General features: G+C 35.4%; 1 long non-coding RNA gene across 1 annotated transcript in view; it reads left to right on the top strand.

Annotated features, from left to right (window-relative positions):
* The window catches only part of LOC123379911, a 307,334-nt gene that overhangs the window by 138,758 nt on the left and 145,076 nt on the right, over positions 1 to 23,500 (top strand). The gene's annotated exons all lie outside the window — the stretch shown is intronic.

Below are 23,500 nucleotides of genomic sequence, written 5' to 3'. Positions count from 1 at the left end.
ATAAATAAATAAAGTTTAAAAAAAAGAGGGAAAGCAAGACACTGTGCTATAGTAAAAGATGAAAGCTAACAAATGCTCAGTGGACTTAGTCATATCCTGGTCAAGTCATTGGTGGCACTGATAGGAACAATCTTCATAGAATGTTGACAAGGAATGCCTGAGCACAGTTTCTTTAATAGAGAATGGAAAAAAGGGATTTATAAAAAAACAAAGTTAGACACCTCTTAAAAAAATAATTTAACTGTGAAGGTGGAGAAATAATGGGTAACAGTAAGTGGGGCAAGTGACATACATATTTGTTTTTTCAATAAAGGTGAGGTATTTAAGACGTGTTGTTATACTGATGAGAAAAATTCAATAGCAAGAGAAAGTTATGACTTTGGGAGGACAGAAGAACTGTTTGAGAGTAATTGGTGATATGACTTAATAATATGTGTTGTATGAGATTCTGTCTTTTCTCTTTTTTAAAAAATTGCCCTAGATAGAGGAGGACACTTTCTCTATAAAATTTAGGGCAGTTTTGTTATGTTCCTTTTCAAAACTTATTTGAAATTTTCAGTACTTATATGGAAATATTAGTATATTTATAATAAGAAATTTATACATTAACAGAGTATATCCTAAAAAGTTTTTCTGATTTTTTTCTGCCCTGTACAAATATACATGGCTCATTAATTTGTTAAGTCAATTCCTATGTATTACTAATATTATAGATGATATTTTATGTTATATTATGTGTTTATACATTTTAATCCTGCTAAACACTTCTATTAATTATAATATTTTGGGGGCACCTGAGTGGCTCAGTCGGGTGAGTATCCGACTTCAGCTCAGGTCATGATCTCACAGTTCGTGGGTTGGAGCCCCATGTGGCACTCTGTGCTGACAGCTCAGAGCCTAGAGCCTGCTTCAGATTCTGTGTCCCCCTCTCTCTCTGCCCCACCCCTGCTTGTACTCTGTCTCTGTCTTTAAAAAATGAATAAACATAAACAATTTTTTTAAATAAAAAAATCATATTTTGTTTTTAGTTTTGTTAGATGTTTATGTATAAGCTTATATATTCTTCAAATACTGTGGTAATTTTTTTCTTTTATTATTATTATTTTTAAAATTTAAATCCAAGTTATTAACATATAGTGTAATAATGATTTCAGGAATAGAATTTAGTGATTCATCACTTACATATAACACCCAGTTCTCATCCCAACAAGGGTCCTTCTTAATACCCCTGAGCATTTAGCCCATCTGCCCACCCAACACCCCTCCAGCAACCCTCAGTTTGTTTTCTGTAATTGAGGTCTCTTATGGTTTGTCTCCCTCTATGTTTTTATATTATTTTTGCTTCCATTCTCTTATGTTCATCTGTTTTGTATCTTAAATACCACATATGAGTGAAGTAATATGACATTTGTCTTTCTCTGACTAATTTTGCTTACCATAATACACTCTGATTCCTTCCACATTGTTGCAAATGGCATGATTTCATTTTTTTGATTGCCGAGTACTATTCCATTGTATATATATATACCACATCTTCTTTATCTGTTCATCAGTTAATGGGCATTTGGGTTCTTTCCATACTTTGGCTATTGTCTATAGTGCTACTATAAGCATTGGGGTGCATGTGCCCCTTCAAAACAGCACTCCTGTATCCTTTGGCTAAACACCTAGTAGTGCAGTTAATGGGTTGTATGTTAGTTCTATTTTTAATTCTTTGAGGAAACTCCAGAGTGTTTTCCAGAGTGACTATACCAGTTTGCATTCCCAACAGCAGTGCAAAAGTGTTCCTCTTTCTCCACATCCTCGCCAACATCATTTTTTTTTTTCCTGAGTTGTTAATTTTAGCCATTCTGACCAGTGTGAGGTGGTATCTCATTGAGGTTTTGATTTGCATTTCCCTGGTGATTTGAGCAATATTGAACATCTTTTCATGTGTCTGTTTGCCATATGGATGTCTTCTTTGGAAATGTGTCCATCCATATCTTCAACCCATTTCTTCACTGGGTTACTTGTTTTTTGAAGTTGAGTTTGGTGAGTTCTTTATAGGTTTTTGGATACAAACCCTTTATTAGATATATCATGTACAAATACGTTGACCCATTCCATCAGTTGCTTCATAGTTTTGCTGATTGTTTCCTTCCTCATGCAGAAGCTTTTTATCTTGATAAGGTCCTGATAGTTCATTTTGCTTTTGTTTCCCCTGCCCCCAGGGACGTGTCAAGTAAGAAGTTGCTGTGGCCAAGGTCGAAGAGGTTGTTGCCTGTTTTCTTGTTTAGAATTTTGATCACCTCCTGTCTTACATTTAAGTCTTGTGTCCATTTTGAGTTTATTTTTGTGTGCAGTGTAAGAAAGTGGTCCAGGTTCATTCTTCTGCATGTCGCTGTCCAGTTATTCCAGCACCATTTGCTGAAGAGACTGTCTTTTTCCCATTGGATATTCTGTCCTGCTTTATCAAAGATTAGTTGGCTATATGTTTGTGGATCCATTTCTGGGTTCTTGATTCTGTTCCATTGATATATGTGTCTGTTTTTGTGCCATACTGCCTTGATGATTACAGCTTTGTAATACAGTTTGAAGTCTAGAATCGTGATGCCTCCAGATTTTTCTTTTTCAGGATTGCTTTGGCTATTCTGGGTCTTTTCTGGTTTAGAAAAAAAAATTTAGCATTGTTTATTCTAGCTCTGTGAAGAATGTTGGTTCTATTTTGATAGAGATTGCATTGAATATGTAGATTGTTTTGGGTAATATCGACATTTTAACAGTATTTGTTCTTCCAATCCATGATCATGGTATTTTTTTCCATTTTTTTGTGTCTTCCTCAATTTCTTTCAAAAGCTTTCTATAGTTTTCAGTGTATAGATTTTTCACCCCTTTGGTTAGGTTTATTCCTAGGTATATTATGGTTTTTGGTGCAATTGTAAATGGGATCAATTCCTTGATTTCTCTTTCTGCTGCTTCATTATTAGTGTTTAGAAATGCAACCGATTTCTGTATATTGGTTTTATATCCTGTGATTGTCCTGAATTCATGTATCAGTTCTAGCAGTTTTTTGGTGGAGTGTTTTGGGTTTTTCACATAGAGTATCATTTCAACTGTGACGAGTGAATTTGACTTCCTCCTTGCTGATTTGGGTGCCTTTTATTTCTTTACACTGTCTGATTGCTGAGGCTAGGACCTCCAACACTATTCTGAATAACAGTGGTGAGAGTTGACATCTCTGTTATGTTCCTGACCTCAGTTTTTCCCCATTGATGATGATATAAGTGGTGGGCCTTTTGTATAAGGCTCTTATGATTTTGAGGTATGATCCTTTTATCCCTACTTTCTTGAGGGTTCTTATCAAGAAAGGATACTCTATTTTGATAAATGCTTTCTCTGCATCTATTGAGAGGATCAATATCTTTCATTTGTATCCTTTCTTTTATTAATATAATATAAATAATAATTATATAAAATAATATAATTATTAATATAATAATAATAATAATAAATATAAGCTCACGTTGATTGATTTGCAGATACAAGCCAGCCCTGCATCCCAGGAATATGTTCCACTTGATTGTGATGAATAATTATTTTAATGTATTGTTGGATCTGGTTTGCTAGATTTTTGCATCCATGTTCATCATGGATATTGGCCTGTAGTTCTCCTTTTTAGTGGGGTCTTTGTCTGGTTTTGGAATCAAAGTAATGCTGGCCTCATAGATGGGTTTGGAAGTTTTCCTTCCATTTCTATTTTTTGGAATAGCTTCAAAAGAATAGGTAGTAACTCTTCTTTGAATGCTTTGTAGAATTGCCCTGAAAAGCCATTTGGCCCTGGATGCTTGTTTGTTGGGAGATTTTTGATTACTGCTTTACTTTCTTTACTAGTTATGGGTCTGTTCAAATTTATATTTCTTCCTGTTTCAGTTTTGGTGGTTTATATGTTTCTAGGAATTTTGTACTTGGTGAGGGCTGATTTGTGTCCCAGTATGTGATCTATTCTGGAAAATGATCCATTTGCAGTCAAGAAAAATATGTATTCTGCTGCTTTAGGATGAAATGTTCTGAATATATCTGTTAAGTCCATCCTGTCCAGTGTGTCATTCAAAGACATTGTTTCCTTGTTGAGTTTCTGCTTAGATCTATCCATTGTTGTAAGTGGGGTGTTGAAGTCACCTACTATTATGGTATTATTATCAATGGGTTTCTTCATGTTTGTGATTAATTGATATATATTTTGGGGCACTTCACACTGGGGGCATAACAATTTAGAATTGTTAGATCCTATTGTTGGATAGACCCCGTAATTATGATATAATGCCCTTCTTCATCTATCGTTACAGTCTTTATTTTAAAATCTAATTGTCTATGGCAACTCCAGCTGTCTTTTCATGACCATTAGCATGATAGATGGTTTTCCATCCCGTCACTTTCAATATGCAGGTGTCTTTAGGTCTAAAATGGATCTCTTGTAAGCAGCATATAGATGGGTCTTGTTTTCTTATCCATTCTGATATCCTATGTCTTTTGATTGGAGCATTTAATCCATTGACATTTAGAGTGACTACTGAAAGATATGAATTTAGTGCCATTGTGTTGCCTGTAGAGTTGGAATTTCTGGCGATGTTCTCTGGTCCGTTCTAGTCTTTGTTACTTTTGATCTTTTTTGTTTTGTTTCATCTTTTCTCCAATCAAAGAGTCCCCCTTAAAATGTCTTGCAGGACTGGTTTAGTAGTCACAAACACCCTTAGTTTTTGTTTGGGAAACTCTTTATCTCTCTTTCTATTTTGAATGACAGCCTTTTTGGATAAAGAATCTTTGGATATGGAGGCCTGGATGGCTCACTTGGTTAAGCATCCAACTGCAGCTCAGGTCATGATCTCACAGTTCATGGGTTTGAACCCCATGCCAGGCTCTGTGCTGACAGCTCACAGCCTGGAGCCTGCTTCAGATATCTGTCTCCCTCCCTCTCTGCCCCTCCCCTGCTTTCACTATGTCTCTATCTCTCTCAAAAATAAACATTAAAAACAATAATAATAATCCTTGGCTGCATATTTTTCTGATTCAGCACATTGAATATATTCTGCCACTCCTTTCTGGACTGCCAAGTTTCTGCTGATAGGTCTGCTTTATCTGTCTTCCCTTACAGGTTAAGGACTTTCCCCCCCTCTTGTTGCTTTAATAATTCTTTCCTTGTCTGTGTATTTTGTGAATTTGACTATGATATGTCATGGTGATGGTTGGTTTTTTTTTAATCTAATGGGAGTTCTCTGTGTTTCCTGGATTTTGATGTGTGTGTCCTCCCCCAGATTAGCAAAGTTTTCCACTATAATTTGCTCACACAAACCTTCTGCCCCTTTTTCTCTCTCTTTGTCTTCTGGGACTCCTTCAATTCAGATGTTATTCCTTTTTTAATAAGTCACTGAGTTCTCTGTCTTGTATCATGCTCTTTGCCTTTGTTACCCTCTTTTTTTTTCTCGCTTCATTATTCTCCATAATTTTGTCTTCTATATCGCTGATTCACTGCTCTCCTTCATCCAATCTGCCGTCATAGCATTCATTCGAGATTGCATTGGTTATAGCATTTTTAGTTTCATCCTAATGAGATTTTACTTCATTTTTCTCTGCAGAAAGGGATTCTATACTTTTTTCAACTCCAGCCAGTATTCTTATCATCGTGGTTGTAAATTCTAGTTCAGACATCTTGCTTATTATCTGTATTGAATAATCCCCTGGCTGCCATTTCTTCCTGTTCTTTCTTTTGGGGCAAATTCCTTCATTTTGTCATTTTAGAGAAAGAAAAATATAAATAAAATTAAAATTAAAAAATTAAAATTAAAAAATTAAAAACAAAACAAAAAAATCAAATAAAAGAAGCTAGATCCTAAATTTATTTTGGTCTGCTTGTTGAAAGCAGCTTGATAGAGTAGAGAAAAAAGGGAAAGAAAAGAAAATTTAAAAAAAGGCAAGAAAAAATTTAAAAGTGAAAATGAAAATTTATATAACAAAATAGACTAAAATGAAATAAAATGAAATAGAATAAAAAATTAATAACAAAAAAATAATTAAAAAATAATTTTTAATTAAAAAAAGTAAATAAATTTTGTTTCTCTTTCTGTGTCCAAGAAAAAGAAAAGAAAGGAACAAAAGAAGAAATAATTTCAACAAAGTCAGAGGCAAAAAAACAAACAAGCAAGCAAAAACCCAATAAATAAACCAGTGAACAGAATGAAACCTGAATAAAGTACACACAGTTTCCCCTGAAACTCAAACTATGAAACACTCTATAGTCCAAATGCTAAGCAGGCAGTGAGACTTGTGCTGGTCTTCCAAGAGATGTGCTTCAAGAGTGCAGAGAGCTTAGTGTAATGGCTCTGTTCTTCATTAGGTGGCGCTGCTTAGCTTATTGGGGTGGACCTTGTGGTGCACATGCAGGTATGCGTGTATGTGCGTGTTCAGGAAAGGTGGAAATGGCTTCGCCCAGCTCTTGGTCTCTGGCACCTGACCTCTAGCACCCCTCCTTGGTTTCAGGCCTCCATCCACTCGCCACCTCTACCCTGTTAGTGTCTAAGCCTTCTGCCTGCCATGTAGCACTTCTCTCCAGAGTTTTATCTCAGATGGGGTTGTGTTTCAAAGCCTCTCACTTTTGAGACTCCTGTGACTTGGACCCACGCAGAAGTTGTCTCTGAGCAATGGCTGGATGCCAGCTTGCCCCAGAAAATGTTCATGCAATTGTGCAGTGGCAGAGGTTCCGAGATTTTGATGAATCACAACACACAACCGGTGCCAGGTTTAATCACACTCTGGTGTCTTTGTCCCAATACCAGCAAATGTGGCTGCTCTCTGGGGTCCTCTGGGATCTCTGCCTGTGGGGAGGCCATATGACCTCTATCAAATGTTCTCCAAGCAGGGGAACCACTTCTCCCCATGTGACACACAGACTCCTTGGACCATGATGCCTGCTCCTGGGGACTCACCCTATTTCCTCACCAAAGCATTGCCAGGCACTGAGCTCCGGAATTTCGGACTCTGCACTGCACTGTTTATAGCATCCTAGTGGTATTGAAGCCCTCTCCCTTCTCCCCATCAGTATCTTTGGGGAACAGATTTTTTGCTGAGTCCCCTGTAAATGTTTTCACTCTCTCTCTCTCCAGCTACTTTCCCGGGTGGGGTGTTCCTTGCACATTCCCGGTGAGCTGCACTCTCTCCCTTCCCCTTTCTCTGTCCTTTCTTGGAAAAAACAGCTCCCTACCCTTTACAACTTTTCTCTCTCCCGGTTCACCTCTCCATACCATGTACCTGCTGAGATCTGTAGCTCAAGTTATGCACATTGTTATGTTGATCCTCAGATCAATTTCCTAGGTGTGCAAAATGGTTTGGTGCTGATCTAGTTGCATTTCAGGGATGATAAAAGCTGAGAGTCTCCATGCTGCTCTGCCATATTCCCCAAAACCTCAATAATGTTTTATTTATTATTTCCATTTTAATCCTTCAATCTGTTTCTTTTACTTTTCTCTGAACTTTAGTCAATACCTCTAGAAATATATTAAATATTAATTGTGTTATATTGAAATAATTATATTTATAGATTTTTGTCTGTAGCTTTAAAGTTCCTACGGAAATGCCTTTTATTCCATTTTAAAATCATAAATATTTGTTAAATGATATTGTGTTTATTACTTAGGGTTACCTTAAAATAGTGCCACAAAGTGAGTGACTTGAAACAACAATTACCTTTATTTTCTCCAGTTCTAGAGGCTGGATGTCTGAAATCAAGGTGTTGGTATGGACATACTTCCTCCAAAACCTATAGGAGAGTGTCTTTCCTTGCCTCTGAGCTTCTGGTAGTAGTGATCAGTCCTTGGCCTTCCTTGGTGTATGGCCACATTGCTGCAATTTTTACTTCTGTTATCACATGGCACTCTTCCTGTGTGTCTCTGTCTTCTCTTTTTATAAGGGCATCAGTCATTTTGGAGTAAGGCCAAACCTACTCTACTCCAGTATGACCTCATCTTAATATGACCACATCTGCAAAGACTATTTCCAAATAAAGTTATATTCACAGGCTCTGGGGATTAGGACTGCAGCATATCACTTGGGAGAATACAAGTCAACAGTTATTAACTTTTTTTGTGTCTGTGAGATAATGAAAAACTCTTCTCTGACTTTATTGCAAAGAAAGATAGACTTTAAATGGAAAGAAATTAGCATAGGAAAAAAGGTCACTTTGTAATTTAAAATGTAAATTCATCAAGAAGATACAAAAATTATAATTATCTCATAAAAATGGATGAATTGTATATTTTGTTTATATATGTTCAGTCCTTTGGAATTTGTTGATGCTTTCTGGCCAGCATATAGTCATTTTTTATAAAAATGTTTACTTTTTAAAATTTTTATTTTAATTCCAGTTAGTTAACATACAGTGTCATATTAGTTTCAGGTGTACAATATAGTGATTCAATAATTCCATACATCACCTGGTGCTCATCACCACAAGTGTACTCCTCCATCACTTATTTCACCCATCTCACCACCCACCTCCCGTCTGGTAACCATGTTTGTTCTGTATAGTTACGAATCTGTTTCTTGATTGTCTTCCTCTCTTTTCTACCCTTTACTCATTTGTTTTCTTTCTTAAATTCCACATATGAGCGAAATCACATCTCTTCTCTGACTGACTTATTTCATTTAGATTTATACTCTCTGGTTCCATCCATGTTGTTGCAAATAGCAAGATTTCATTCTTTTTATGTCTGAATAATATTCCACTGTGTGTGTGGAGACATCTTCTTTGTCCATTAATCAATCGCTTGACACTTAGGCTGCTTCTATAATTGTCTGTTGTAAATAATGCTGCTATGAACATAGGGGTACATGTATCAATTTGAATTAGTGTTATTGTATGGGAGTAAATACCCAGTAGAGTGATTAATGGATTTGGGGGTAGTTATATTTTTGATTATTCAGGAACCTCCATACTGTTTTCCACAGTGCATGCTCCAGTTTGCATTCCCACCAATGGTGCATGGGTGTTCCATTTTCTCCACATCCTCATCAATACCTGTTGTTTCTTGTGTTGTTGATTTTAGTCATTATGACAAAAATGTTTGTATTTGAATTATATATGTATTTAGTACATATTAGATATAGCGCTTTCTAAATATTATTTAGAAATAATATTTCTAAACAATAGGATGTTCTAATTGGGTTGTTTAGTTATCTGTGTTGTTACTGACTCTTTTCTCCTGAGTGATTTTCTTGTCAGTTACTGAGAGATATTTGTTACAGTCTTATTAGGATTATGGAGTTGCCTCTTATTTTCCAATTATCTTTTCAGTTATATCCTTTTTGTTTCATATAGTTTGAATACATATTTTGAATTATTGTATAGTCTTTTTTTAATGTTTATTTTTGAGAGAGAGTCAGAGAGTAAACAGGGGAGGGGAAGAGAGAGCAGGCGACACAGAATCCAAAGCAGGTGCCAACTTGACAACAGAGAGCCTGACGTGGGCCTGAAACTCACAAACCATGAGATCATGACCTGAGCTGAAGTTGGATGCTTAACCGCTTAATTGACTGAGCCACTCAGATGCGCCTTTGCTTGCTTGCTTGCTTGCTTGCTTGCTGGTTGTTTTTTTTTTTTTTTTTAGAATTATTGTATAGTCTTGAAGATTGACTCTTTAATATCAAATGTTGGTCTTTGTCTCTGGTAATGCTTCTTGTCTTAAAATGTACCTTATCTGATATTAGTAGAACATCCACTTTCTTTTGATTAATCCTTACAAGGTTCATCTTTCTCCAAAATTTTATTTTCAAGCTTTCTTTATTTTCGTATCTAAGGTGTGTCTTTTTTAGAGAATTTTTAATACTGTTTTAAATGAAATGCAGAATCTATCCAACCTGAGAACAAGTAAATCATCTAAAGATTCACAAAACAAAACAAAATATATACTGCTTGGAGAACATGGTTTTATGAGATAAAGTTAAATAGATCAATACTTATTCAAATACTCTTAGTTCTGGTGACATAGAAATTTTATTTATTTAAAGCAGTGAGGCATTTACTAATTTACCATAATATAATATTTTATTATTTTTTATATTATTGTACAAACTAGCAGAGGGAAGAAATTTTTGCATTGAGATAAGTTAAGAAATATTGCAGTAGGATCAGGAGTGGTTTTATTAATGCATAATTGCAATGATTGTAACCATTATTGATAATGTGAAAGTAGAAGGACAGAAGAAATAGTAAATCCTTTCTGACCCAGAGGAAACAGAAAAAGGGATTTATTATACATTTTCTTTTTTTTAAAAAATTAGTGATTTAGGTAGAAATGATGTCTTTGAGGTTGAGAAACAAAATGCATTGAGATTAGTTTTAGTTTAGTTATTATTGACTGTGGGCTTTCCAGAAACAAAAAGTGCACATCAAGCAAAATTAAGTTTATTAGACTTCCAATAATAAAGGAGTACAGAAATTTAACATTTAACAGCACCTTAGTGTTGCCTCAAATCAAGGAAATCAAAGGATATTTACAAGGCTTTTGGATGCAGGCTATGGTATTTTAAGGTAATTCTTGGATGGGGAAAAAGATGGTAGAGTTTTGGTATAGTTTATGGCATATTAGTTTTACATCAGTGGGCATACAAAAGAGAAGTGTTGAAGCAAATTCACGAACCTGCAGTTAGTAGATAAATATTTAGTTCATTTATAGTAGTTAATGTAACTCACTAGATGTATTTTTCAGTATTTTATGCTTCTTCATCTCTGATGGTTACTGGTTCTCTGGCAAAAGAAAAAGGACAAACAAAAAACCACATATGGAAGCAAATATACACCTAAAAATGACACACAAGTGGGGTGCCTGGGTGGCTTGGTCAGTTAAGCGTCCCACTCTTGATTTTGTCTCAGGTCATGATCTCACAGTTCATGAGTCCAAGCCCTTATTAGGCTCTGAGCTGACAGTGTGTAGCCTGCTTGGGATTCTCTTTCTCTCCCTCTCTCCCTCTCTCTCTCTGCCCCTCCTGCCTCTCATATAATAATAAGAAAACACAAGCAAACAAAAAACCTGTGCATTGGTTATTTTGGAAGGCAAAATGCCTCCTATTATCAGACCTAACACTTATTTTCAAAACAGCAAAGTTTATGTTTCACTGTGGGAAAGAAGTGTCCTAGAACAAAGAGAAGTCATGTGTACCATAGGAGAGACACCAGAATTGGGAGCAAACATGAATGGGGAATAACAAGGGAAAATAGAAATAGAACTAGGGACTGGGGGAATCCTATAATTCTTAATCGTGAACTTACTGTTGGTTTTATTTTCTTATTTTTTTCCATTCATGATCTGCTTTTCTACACTACAGTTAGTCCCATAATATAAGATATTGCCCTATTCTAAAATGCAACCACCAAGGAAAAATGACACTTCATGCTTTATAATTTCTTTACTGTGAATTGTAAATGATTTTTTAAAACCCTTTTCTGATGGAAAACAAATTATTCTATAACCTACTAAGTGGAGTTCAAACATTTCAATCACACAAAATACAGTGTTATATTATTTCAAGATTAGTACAAAAATAATGTTCACTTTCAAGTAACTACGTTAAAAATGGAGAGATTTGTTTGTTTTCATTTGTTAAACCATTTAAAAAATATCTTAATCATTTGAGAATGTCAAAATTATCAGAGGCCATATCTTCTGCACCAGCTCACAGAAGATACAAACTTTGGTGAACTTCATATCTGTTTGGTAATGGGGTCTGGGAAGAAAAACAAGCAAATCGTATTATATTCAAGTTAAATTACGGTGGAGTTCTATCATAAGAGTTTGGCCTCTACCTTGATAACTTAGTATGAAAGAGCTGTTTAGCAATTCTGTTCTTACATTCTTCATCTGTAAAATACAAATAGTAGCATAAATGATGATGAACAATGGAACGTTTTCCACTGATGCTCATAGTGAGGTCTTCCCTTATAGACTCTTCCCCTTACATTCTTGCTAAATTCAAATTGCCCAACCAATGGTTACTAAACTGAATCTTGCTGTCTGTGCATCCTGTTCTAAGATTAACAAAATCTCAGTATGCACACACCTTCTGAGATTTATTTTTAATTGAAGATTAATTGACATACAGTATTGTATCAGCTTCAGGTGTACAACATAATGATTCAATATTTATATACATTATTATGTAACCACAATAAGTCTAGTTACTGTCACCATACAAAGTTGTTACAATATTATTGACTATATTCCCTTTGCTGCACATTACATCCCCATATCTTATTTATTTTATAACTGGAAGATTGTACCTCTTACTCCTCTTCACATATTTTGTCCAGCTCACCACTACTGTCCCCTCTGGAAACCATCAGTTTGTTCTCTGTTTCAATGAGTCTATTTCTATTTTGGTTGTTGTTGTTATTTGTTTGTTTTCTTTCATAGACTTCACATACAAGTAAGAACCTACAGTATTTGTCTTTCACTGTCTGACTTATTTCATCCATCCAGGGACTTATTAGGTCCATCCATGTGGTTACAAATGACAAGATTTTATTCTTTCTCACTGCTGAATAGTATTCTATTGTTTATATAAACTACATCTTCTTTATGCATTCATCTATTGATGGACATTTAGATTGTTTTCATATCTTGCTCATCATAAATAATACTTTGATGAACAGGGATGCATATGTTTTTTCAAATTGTATTTTTTGTTTTCTTCAGATAAATACCTAGAGTTAGAATTGCTGGGTTGTATGGTAGCTCTATTTTTAATTTTTTGAGGAACATCCATACTGTTTTCCATAGTGTTACACCAATTTACATTCCCACCAACCAGTGTACAAGCATCCTCTTTTCTCTACATCCTTGCCAACACTTGTAATTTCTTGTCTTTTGGATACTAGGCACCTTGACAGGTATGACGTTCTATTTCATTCTTCTCATTGTGGTTTTGATTTGCATTTCCCTGATGATTAGTAATATTGAGCATCTTTTCATGTGTCTGTTGGCCATCTGTATTGTCTTCTTTGGAGAAAGATCTATTCAGGTCCTCTGCCCATTTTTAATGAGGTGTTTTTTTTTTTATTGAGTTGTCTGATTTTTTTTTATATATTTGGGGTGTTAACCCCTTATAGGGTATGTCATTAGCAAATACCTTCTTACATTCAGTAGATTACCTTTTCCTTTTATTGATGGTTTCCTTTATTATGCAAAAGCTTTTTAGTTTGATATAGTCCCACTTGTTTATTTTTGCTTTTGTTGTCTTAGCTTGAAGACACAGATACAAAAAAAAAAATATTGCCAACACGGCATCAAAGAGCTTACTTCCTGTTTTCTTCTAGTTTTATGCTTTCAGGTCTTCCATTTAAGTCTTCCATCCATACAATTTATTTTTAAATAAGAAAGTGTTCTAGTTTCATTCTTTTGTGTGTAGCTAAAATTCAGTTTCTTCAACACCATTTATTAAATAGACTTTTCCCCAATACATATTCTTCCCTTCTTTGTCATAGATTAATTTACTATAGGAGTATAGACTTATTTCTGAGCTCTTCTGTTTTACTGGTCTATGTGTCTGTTTTTGTACCAGGACCATACTATTTTGATTACTATAGCTTTATAGTATAGTTTGAAATCTGGGAGATTGATAGTGCCAGCTTTGTTGTTGTTTTCCCTCAAGATTGCTCTGACAATTTGAGGTCTTTTGTAGTTCCATACAGATTTTAGGATTACTGTGTTAGTTCTGCAGAACAAATGCCATTGTTATATTGATAGAGATTGCATTGGATCTGTAAATTGCTTTGAGTAGAATCGACATTTTAACAATATGAATTCTTCTAATCCATGAGCACAGTTTATCTTTCCATTTGTTTGTGTCATCTTCAGTGTTTTTCATCAGTGTATTCCAGTTTCAGAATACAGATCTTTTATCTGCTTGGTTAAATTTATTCCTACATATTTTTTTGATATGATTGTAAATGGAATTGTTTTCTTAATTCTCATAGCTTATTATTAGTATATAGAAATACAACAGATTTCTGTATATTGATTTTGTATCCTAAAACTTTTCTGAATTCATTTATTAGTTCTAAGTGAATAATTCTGAGAACAAAACTAAATCTTGACTGACCTTCCCAACTTATAAATCTGTATGCTAATTATTCCTTCCCAATATCCATCTTGCAGTGTTCTCACATTGAAAAGTTTTTAATGAAGGCTTAAACTAATTGATTTTGATTTAGTTTTTCTCATCTCATAGATTGCCTGGGAAATATTGATAAAGATAGGACATGCCAAGAAAACTATTTCTCCTTTATTATAGGCCTCTGTGGCTGGAAAGTGTGGTAAGTTCTTCACCTGTCTGGTATTTTACCATTTTGTGTCAGTGTGCTGCTCAAACCTTTATGTCATCACTATTATCATCTTTGGATGAGATTCCTCTACTTGTTTTTATCACTGCTAGGACCCTTTAAGGTGAGGCAAGAGTGCAAGGATTTGATTAGGGGGAGCTCACTTGTATTTTTCATTCCTCACTACTGGAAGGCAATAGACAACTGTCAGTTGGAAAGCTGACAACAAGCTGGTGCACTATTTGCATAGGTGCCTATACCCCCAATTATTTGAACACTTCAAGGCATTTCACTTGGAGAATTCATAATTATAATAGCCATTTTGAAGAAATTTTGATGTAAAAATTTTGTTTATTTGAAAGGTGTCAAGACACAAAGGCTACAAATCTGGTAAGGAGGTTGCATCGCCATATCTATCTAAAAAGGGGATCATTTGAGAGAGAGGTTATTTTACTTAAATAATCTCTATTAACTCTTCTGTGAGAGCCAGTATGTATGTATGTTCAGGTTTCAAAATGGGCTTTCTACCTGTAATCATTCTTTCTTGCAGAGGGTTGATAATTAACTTGTAAGAATAATAATTCCACATTTGTCTAAAATAAGCTTCTTCTTAATATTCCTCTATGTATGTATGTATGTGCATATGTGTTCTTCTTCCGTTTTTTCCTTCTCTTTGGTTATTTTGTATATTAGTCGTATTTTTTGTTATTATGGTTGCAATCTTAAGAATATATACATATCTGGATACATATTCAAATGTTTCATAAAGAAAGAAAAATTATTGGGTTGCCTCAGTGGCTCAGTCAGTTAAGCATCCTACTCTTGATTTTGTCTCAGGTCATGATCTCATGGTCTGTGAGTTTGAGCCCCACATCAGACTCACTCTGACAGTGTGGAGCCTGCTTGGGATTCTCTCTCTCCCTGTCTCTGCCTTTCTCTCTCTCTCTCTCTCTCTCTCTCTCTCTCTCTCTCTCTCTCTCTCTCTCTCCCTCTCTCTACATTTCTCTCTGCCCTGTTTGCATGCTGTCTCTTTCAAAATGAATAAACTTTAAAAGAAAATAAAAGGAAAGCAAATTATTTTGCTGTTATTTTTTGCTTAAAAATAGTCTATATTAAAAAAAATCTTCAATTGAGCATGTAATAGAGTGATAGCTTTGTTAGCTAGTGACTAGATCAGAAAAAGCTCTCTGTCGAAACAAGAGTACTTCTAAACAAGATCTAAGGAGTAGTTGCACTTTAGTTTATGTATACTTATGAATTATATTAATAATGTGTACTGTATCTGATCAATTTTTGAATCTTTAAACAAATTAGCATTATTAGGTATATTGATGCAAATATCCATCTCCTTCTACATTTTATGTAAAATTAACATCAATCACTATTAACATTAACCACTATTCTAGTATATGCAATACTAAAATTAAAACATTTAATTTTAATAAATTCTCTACATTGACTTCTGAGGGTCAAAGGAGCTGTCATTAATTTTCACAAATATATATGATTTTGAATATAAAAAATTGTAATCAAATAACTTGTGAAAATGGATGTCTTTTTAAAAGGTTAATCTCATGAATAAATTCTTAAAACATTACTGGTAGGGGCACCACACCTGGGTGGCTTAGTCAGTTAAGTGTCTAACTCTTGATTTCAGCTCAGATCATGATCTCATGGTTCACAAGTTTGAGCTCCTCATTGGGCTGTGCACTGGTAACATGGAGCCTGCTTGGATTATCTCTCTTCTCTCTTTGGCCCTCTCCTGCTTGTGCTCACAAGCTCGCTCTCTCTCTCTCTCTCTCTCTGTCTCAAAATAAATGAATACACATTTTAAAAATATTACCTATAATAAGAGCCAACTGTTTATTTCAATTATAATTTTCATATTTTTAAGTAATTTTAAAACCTTACACTAATATTAGATTGAGTATATGAACATTTTCAAATTAAGAAAAAATTATAAACCTCAGTGTCTAAACTTTTTATTTACCCTATTCTTATACATTGTAGAATGTGCAAATGCCTTTTGATAATGTTATATATATGTGTGTTTATTTTCCTTATCTACTTTAACATTTGTGAAGTTGATATAAAATATACGCTTACAAAAATAAAGAATTATGGAGTTTGTGATTTTCTATCTTCCAGTTTTCTCTGTCTCTGAAGGGAAGAAACAAGTATTGAGAACTTTGGTTAAAGGTGTTAATAAAAAAGTGTTTGGGACTATGCTTAGCATAATAATTACAGGGAGACATGAATATATACAAGATAATAGATATGGTTTGTATATTTTTCAAAGATGACATTACAGTTAATTGATATAGGAATTGTAATATATATATGCATTGGCTTAATATGTTGATAAAATCATTTATAATGTAACCTAAAATATGATTTATGAAGTATGATTAATATACCTTAATATAAAACCATGAATGTGTTAAAATTTTGGTTTATTTGACTCAATGTTACTCTCTTTATTCATAAGGAAAAATTTATAATTTTTTTAATGTAAAATATTATATATAAGAAGGGCTAGAATTTCTTTCTTTCTGTAAAACAACATTATTCCTTGCCAGGAAAATAATCTGTTATTCTTTTTAAAGTTATGTTCCTTATAATCATTGTTCCCAATATTTTCCAATAACTATTTATTCTAGTCATTTTTTCTTGAATATTACTTTCCTCCTTTCAAGATCAAATTCAAAAGAGTATGAAGGTAGTAGAATATGTCACCTCAAAATATGACTGTAGGAGTTCAGGACATGCCACCCCACAAGATGCCACTTTGGTACATTATTTTCAGTTGTAGCACTCTGAAAACAACAAAGGCAGGGAGAATCTTTCTTTGAATTCCTCTTATCTGCCTAAAGATAGATCCTCCAAAAGGAACTGAATTGTCATAATCCCCTTCCCTGGAGTTTGTCAACCAGGGAAGATTGACTGCTATCACAGGAAGGAGACTAGAAGTCAACACCACCCTCAGACAAGTACTGTTACAAACTATCATATCTCCTATCTATTTCTCCAAGGGCCCGTTCAATTTTCCTGAAAACCATATCTTCTCTTCTAAGAGACCTATATCCACCCCCTTTCCTTTCTCTGTTAAGATAGTAAATACTATCCTAAATTTTAAAGCTATATTTTTGAATTATTCCTTTTTGCTGGCTATCTCCTAATATATACATGTACTATACATGTTACTAAACTTCTGTTGTTTTTCTCCTGTTAATCTTTTTTTTTTTTTTTTTAATAAGAGTCTCAGCTAAGAGCTCAGACAAGGTAGAGGAAAAATTAGTTTCCTTCCCTATAATAGATACAACTATTAAGATGTCCTTTATGTATAAAACTCTTTGTGGGTTTCCTGGAATAGTCACCAGGTAATAAGATTTGCTTCTTTGCCTTTTAAAAAGAAGAACAATATAAATAGTTAAGTTTGATTGTTCTTTTCCAAATTTTAAGTAATTTCTAACTAAATAAGGAATGAAAAACATAACAGACTATGAGAAACATGTAGTCTTCATAATTTTATTATGTGAAAGTAAAATATAGTAATACAAATATGTTTAAATAATTGTATACCTCTCATTATAAAATAAGCATACTCAAATTCAAGTATACAATCTGGTACAAAAACTGTCTTTAAGTTAATTTTTATTTCTAAATATTAATAATATCTCAAGTGCAATTAGTGGCAATTGTTTATTATGTTTTATTATTACATCAGAGGCCCTAGAGATGGTCAGTATCTGCCAAGTTTATATCTGATGATTTCCTGGGTAATCACTGACTAAATCATTATGTGTTAATTGTGTGTTATTCTTCTACAGAGCATTCCTATTTTTCCATGCTTTTATTGCTGGCTAACAAAATAATAGAAACAAACAGATTAAAATCTTAAATCAGCATAGATAGGGCAATTTCACTTAAAATTTTTGAGAATATTTCTAGCATTTGTTCTATCATCCAAACTTAACCCTGGCAAAATTGTAAAGATGAGACCTAAGTAAGAACCAATCCATAAAGATCATTTGAACATTAGCAAATGCATTTTATTTTATTTTTTTTAACGTTTTTTATTTATTTTTGAGACAGGGAGAGACAGAGAATGAACAGGGGAAGGTCAGAGAGAGGGAGACACAGAATCTGAAACAGACTCCAGGCTCTGAGCTGTCAGCACAGAGCCTGATGCGGGGCTCGAACTCACAGACCGCGAGATCATGACCTGAGCCAAAGTCAGACGCTTAGCCGACTGAGCCATTCAGGCGCCCCAGCAAATGCATTTTTTTTTTCAATGTTTTTATTTATTTTTGGGACAGAGAGAGACAGAGCATGAACGGGGGAGGGGCAGAGAGAGAGGGAGACACAGAATCGGAAACAGGCTCCAGGCTCCGAGCCATCAGCCCAGAGCCTGACGCGGGGCTCGAACTCACGGACCGCGAGATCGTGACCTGGCTGAAGTCGGATGCTTAACCGACTGCGCCACCCAGGCGCCCCGCCAGCAAATGCATTTTAAACAACTGTCTTAATCCAGTGGATTTGCTTTCTTGATCAGGACTAGGAAAGATAAGTAGGATATTAAGGGGACATCTCACGGTCTATTAATGATCCTTTCTTATGTTGCTTAGCAATGATGAGGGAGCAGAAGGCAACCAGACGCCCACAAACACCCCACTGTGGGGTGGGATATGTGTGATACTCCTCAGGTACTCCTGGCTGCATCAGAACAAAGGAAAAGGAAAAACAAATGGTTTAATGATAAGAGAGATCAGTCATGAAGGACATGAATCTCCATTAGTTTACATATGTCTTAGTAAATTATGAGAAAAAGGCAATCTTTTATTAAAATTTTTTTTTTCAACGTTTATTTATTTTTGGGACAGAGAGAGACAGAGCATGAACGGGGGAGGGGCAGAGAGAGGGAGACACAGAATCGGAAACAGGCTCCAGGCTCTGAGCCATCAGCCCAGAGCCCGACGCGGGGCTCGAACTCCCGGACCGCGAGATCGTGACCTGGCCGAAGTCGGACGCTTAACCGACTGCGCCACCCAGGCGCCCCGAGAAAAAGGCAATCTTATCAATAGCCTGATCTCCAGAAACCTATAGACTCAGATTCCTGGAGCCCCAGCATCACCCTTCCTTCCACAGTAATGTGGGGAACAAAGGCAAGAAGAAAATGACAGATAAAATTAAATTTCTTTATAACCTGCAGCCCGTTGACAAATACTTGAGGCAAACACAGAGCCTAGTTCTCCAGGAATCCCCTACTGTCCTATTGTTAAACCTTACTAAAGGAAAAACAACCTTAGCTTCACAATAGCTAGGCCTCTGGTATTTTAGGAGTCTTCTTTAGCACATGAAAGTCCTTCTGGAGGCCTCTCTTTTCCCTTTGCCTCCCCCAACTCCATAGTATGCAACCACTCACTCCTCACAACCCCAGTGCTGCTCTTTCTGCTCATGGGTCCTGTCCCTGAGATGAGATTTTGGAGTGGTGGTGGTAGGGGGTGGTGGTCCAGAGTCAACTGACAAGAAAGAACTCTTGAAGACGTCTTTGGTGAAAAAGGTGATTTTATTAAATCACGGGAACAGGATTTGTGGGCAGAAAGGGCTGCACTGGGATTGTGAAAAGTGACTGATTATATACTATGGAGTTGGGGGAGGTAAAGGCAAAAGTCATGGCTCCAGAAGGACTTTGGTTGCTAAAGAGGACTCAAAGATACCTGAGACCTGGCTATTGTCAAGTTAAGGTTGTTTTCCCTCTAGTAAGGCATTAACATAGAACAGTTGGGAGTTCTGGAGAAATGTAATACTGTATATTTGCCTCAAGTATTTGCCAATGGGCTGCAGTTATGAAGAAATTCAATTTTACTTGCCATTTCCTTCTTGCTTTTTTTCCCCACATCACTATGGAGGGGAAGGTGATATTAGGGCTCCATGAAACAGTCCATAGGTTTCTAGAAATTAGGCTTTTAATAAGATTGCTTTTTTCTCCTAATTTATTAAGATTGTATAAACTGATGGAGTCTCATGTCCTGCATGACTGTGATCTCTATCACTTAACCATTTGTTTCCTTTCCTTTCCTTTCCTTTGTTCTTGAGAAACCAGGAGTGCCTGAGGAATATTACACATATCCCTATTTTGGGGAGTGGGGGGGCAGGCAATGTGCTAGCTTTTACTTGACCCTTAGCTTGCCTTATGGTCCTTCATCATCACCTGTGCTTTAATAAAATCACCTTTTTTGAACCAAAGATGTCTTAATTCTTTCTTGGCCATCAGCTCTGAACGCCCATCACTCCAAAACCCCACCAGCAGAGTATTCCCATATCTTATTCTGCCCAGAGTCTTAAATGCTTCTTTGTAACTACTAACTGCTAACTCCAGAGATGATGGCCACCATCACAGAAAATCAAAATACCAAATTTTAGTTATCCTTCAAGAATCTTAGCATCTAAATGTTTCTCCTTATCCCTTATTACTAAATGCAAATTAAGAAGCCAATGGATGAAATTAAGTTCCCATTTTCCTGTTCCTATGTCTTGTCTCATGATTAACATACCTTGTTTTCCCCATATTTTTCAAGAATATGAGCAGTGAACAATTCTCAGAACAATATTAAACTTTGAGCAGCCCTTTTTAATCAGCCTTATAAAATCTTTCAGCTACTTACTTCCTGCAGATACTCATTTTTAGCTTTTCCCTCTATTTCAGCATTCTTAAATACTTGAGTTAATGACTTTAGTTGTTTCTTTTTCTTCTTTCAGTGTAATACTTACCTTACAGAATTGTTGTTAATGTAAAATATGTATGTAAATTATTTAGCACAGAACAGGCTTTACAGATGACCAGCTAAAAATGGTAATAATACTGTTGATGCCAATAATTAAACAACATCCATAGCTGGATTTCATTGGATGATGATGATGATGATACCAATGAAGTCTAGGAAAAGTAAACAGTAAATAGGTAGCAACTCAGAGCAAGCAAGCAAATAATTAGGTAGCAACAATTGAACAGTGAACTTGAGTATAGACCAAACCCAAAAAGAAGGCAAATTGCCAGCAGCAAACTGAAACGTAAAACAGCAGATTACTTTGGAGATTTTAAATTAATATTTTCATTAGTAATATCGTACAGTGTTGTGGATTTCAGGTCATCGTTTCTTTACTGATGCTCCTCCCTAATTACCTGCAGACATTTTTGAGGAGAGTGAATTTTATTGGTTTCTTGTTTCTGTACCAACCCTCTAGAAACAAATGAGATTTTTTCCTGCCATACAAGCCTCTGACATTAGGATAGAAATACTAACGAAGCAATTTATGTCCTTATTGTAACAGGCTAAGTCTAAAAATTTGTAGAGTCTTTATACCAAGTTTTGTAGTGTTAAGTAAAGGACTTACACATTTTTGAGAAAATGTTTAGATTCAGAGAGTGGATTTATTTTTAAAGTGCTTAAGGAAACTTAGTACGTGAAACTCCAAACCACTGAAAGGCCAATCTTGCCTTGAGGGCACAGACCCATTAGCACTTGTTCAGGGTCCCATTCTTTTCCCAGGAGAAGATCAAACTTGGCAAATAAGAAATCAGTGGTCATTAATTCTTTGCATTTGTAAGAGAAGTTGCTTCTGAGCTTTATTCTTAACTCAATCCACCTGAGATCTAGATTTCTTAAGTGAATTGACCTTTAGTCTGGTAGCCAGTCTTTATAGAACTGTACAGTAGTTCAAGGTTTAGAGAGGTTGGATCTGTTCTTAGTGGAGTTATCTCCTGACTTCAAGAGGTAAATGTGGGTTAAAATTTACTAGGGCAAGCAGTTTCTAAGGGATACCTTTTGTAATGTGATTGTCTGAAGATTTAGTGGGAAATGTTACCCATGTCTCTCTGTATTATAAATTAATTGAACCACATATGTAAGTGGACTCAGTTAATTCAGATTATTAATATTATTCAGATACAGTGATTGCAAATTAAACACTAAGGTTTTTTGTTTAAGTACTTAATTTTGTTCAGGTTTTATGGTGCTAACAACTTTGTTAGCTTCTCTGTTACATGACCAAAATATAGTTACCTCCTTTCCTGTAAATGCATACTATTTATTCATTGAAAGGGTGAGATTTTTTTTCCACCATCTTTGAATATAGGCTGACTTTTGTAGGTTGCTAGACCAATAGATACAACAGAAATGACAGTATAGCTAAGTCATAAGAAGTTTCACAGCTTTTGCCTGGACCTCTTGGAATGCTTTTTCTTTGAAAACTTGTACTGGGAGACATCAGACAGCATGGTAAAAATTGGAAGAACTCGGGCCATTTTAGAGGAAGAGATACCATGTGTAGGGAGAGAGAAGCAAAGAGACATCAAGACACTAGACATAAGAGTTTAAAAATCCTGTTCTAAGTGGATCCTGCAGTCTCAGCCACAACAGAAACCCAACCCCTGAGCCACAAAATTATGAACAAAATGAAATAGTTATATTAAGTGACTAAATATTGGGCTGATTTTAACGAGATTGATAGCTATAAGAGAATTGGGTAGTAGATCTAATTCCATAACAAAACCCAAAACAGGTTGCATTGCTTTGAGATTGTCAGTCAGAAGTTGGTAGAGCTTTGAGGACACTTCTGGTGATTATTCTGAAGATGAGTGAGGAAATGTTATTGGAAGTGGGAGAAAGGGGATTTTAATATGTAGTAGAATAGATTTTGGCAACACTGTCACCTGTAATAAAGTGGAAAATAGCAAGGGTAAATAATAAACCTTTGTTCTGGCATGGAAAATTTCCAGGTAGTATCTAGAAAGTTTCAATAGTCTCTTCTACATGCCTGCTTATAAAATAGAGAACAGAGATCAGCTAAAGAAGGAACCATTCAGTTTTTGAGAAGAATTTTAATTTTTAAAGTATATTTATTTATTTTGAGAGTGAGAGTGTGTGTGAGCGTGTGGGCTAAGGGGCAGAGAGAGAGGAAATGAGAGAATCCCAAGCAGGCTCCATGCTGCCAGTGCAGAGCCAGACCTGGGACTTGATTGATCCCACAAACTGGAAGATCGTGACTTGAGCTGAAATCAAGAGTTGGACGCTTAACTGACTGACGCACCCAGATGCCCCAGTTTTTGAGCAAAAATTTTTAAAAATATGTAGAGGACCCAGGACTTGCTGG

The sequence above is a fragment of the Felis catus genome, chromosome C2 (assembly GCF_018350175.1).
Source record: "Felis catus isolate Fca126 chromosome C2, F.catus_Fca126_mat1.0, whole genome shotgun sequence".
In the NCBI taxonomy this organism is placed as follows: domain Eukaryota; kingdom Metazoa; phylum Chordata; class Mammalia; order Carnivora; family Felidae; genus Felis; species Felis catus.
This window is presented reverse-complemented; position numbering and strand designations above follow the sequence as displayed.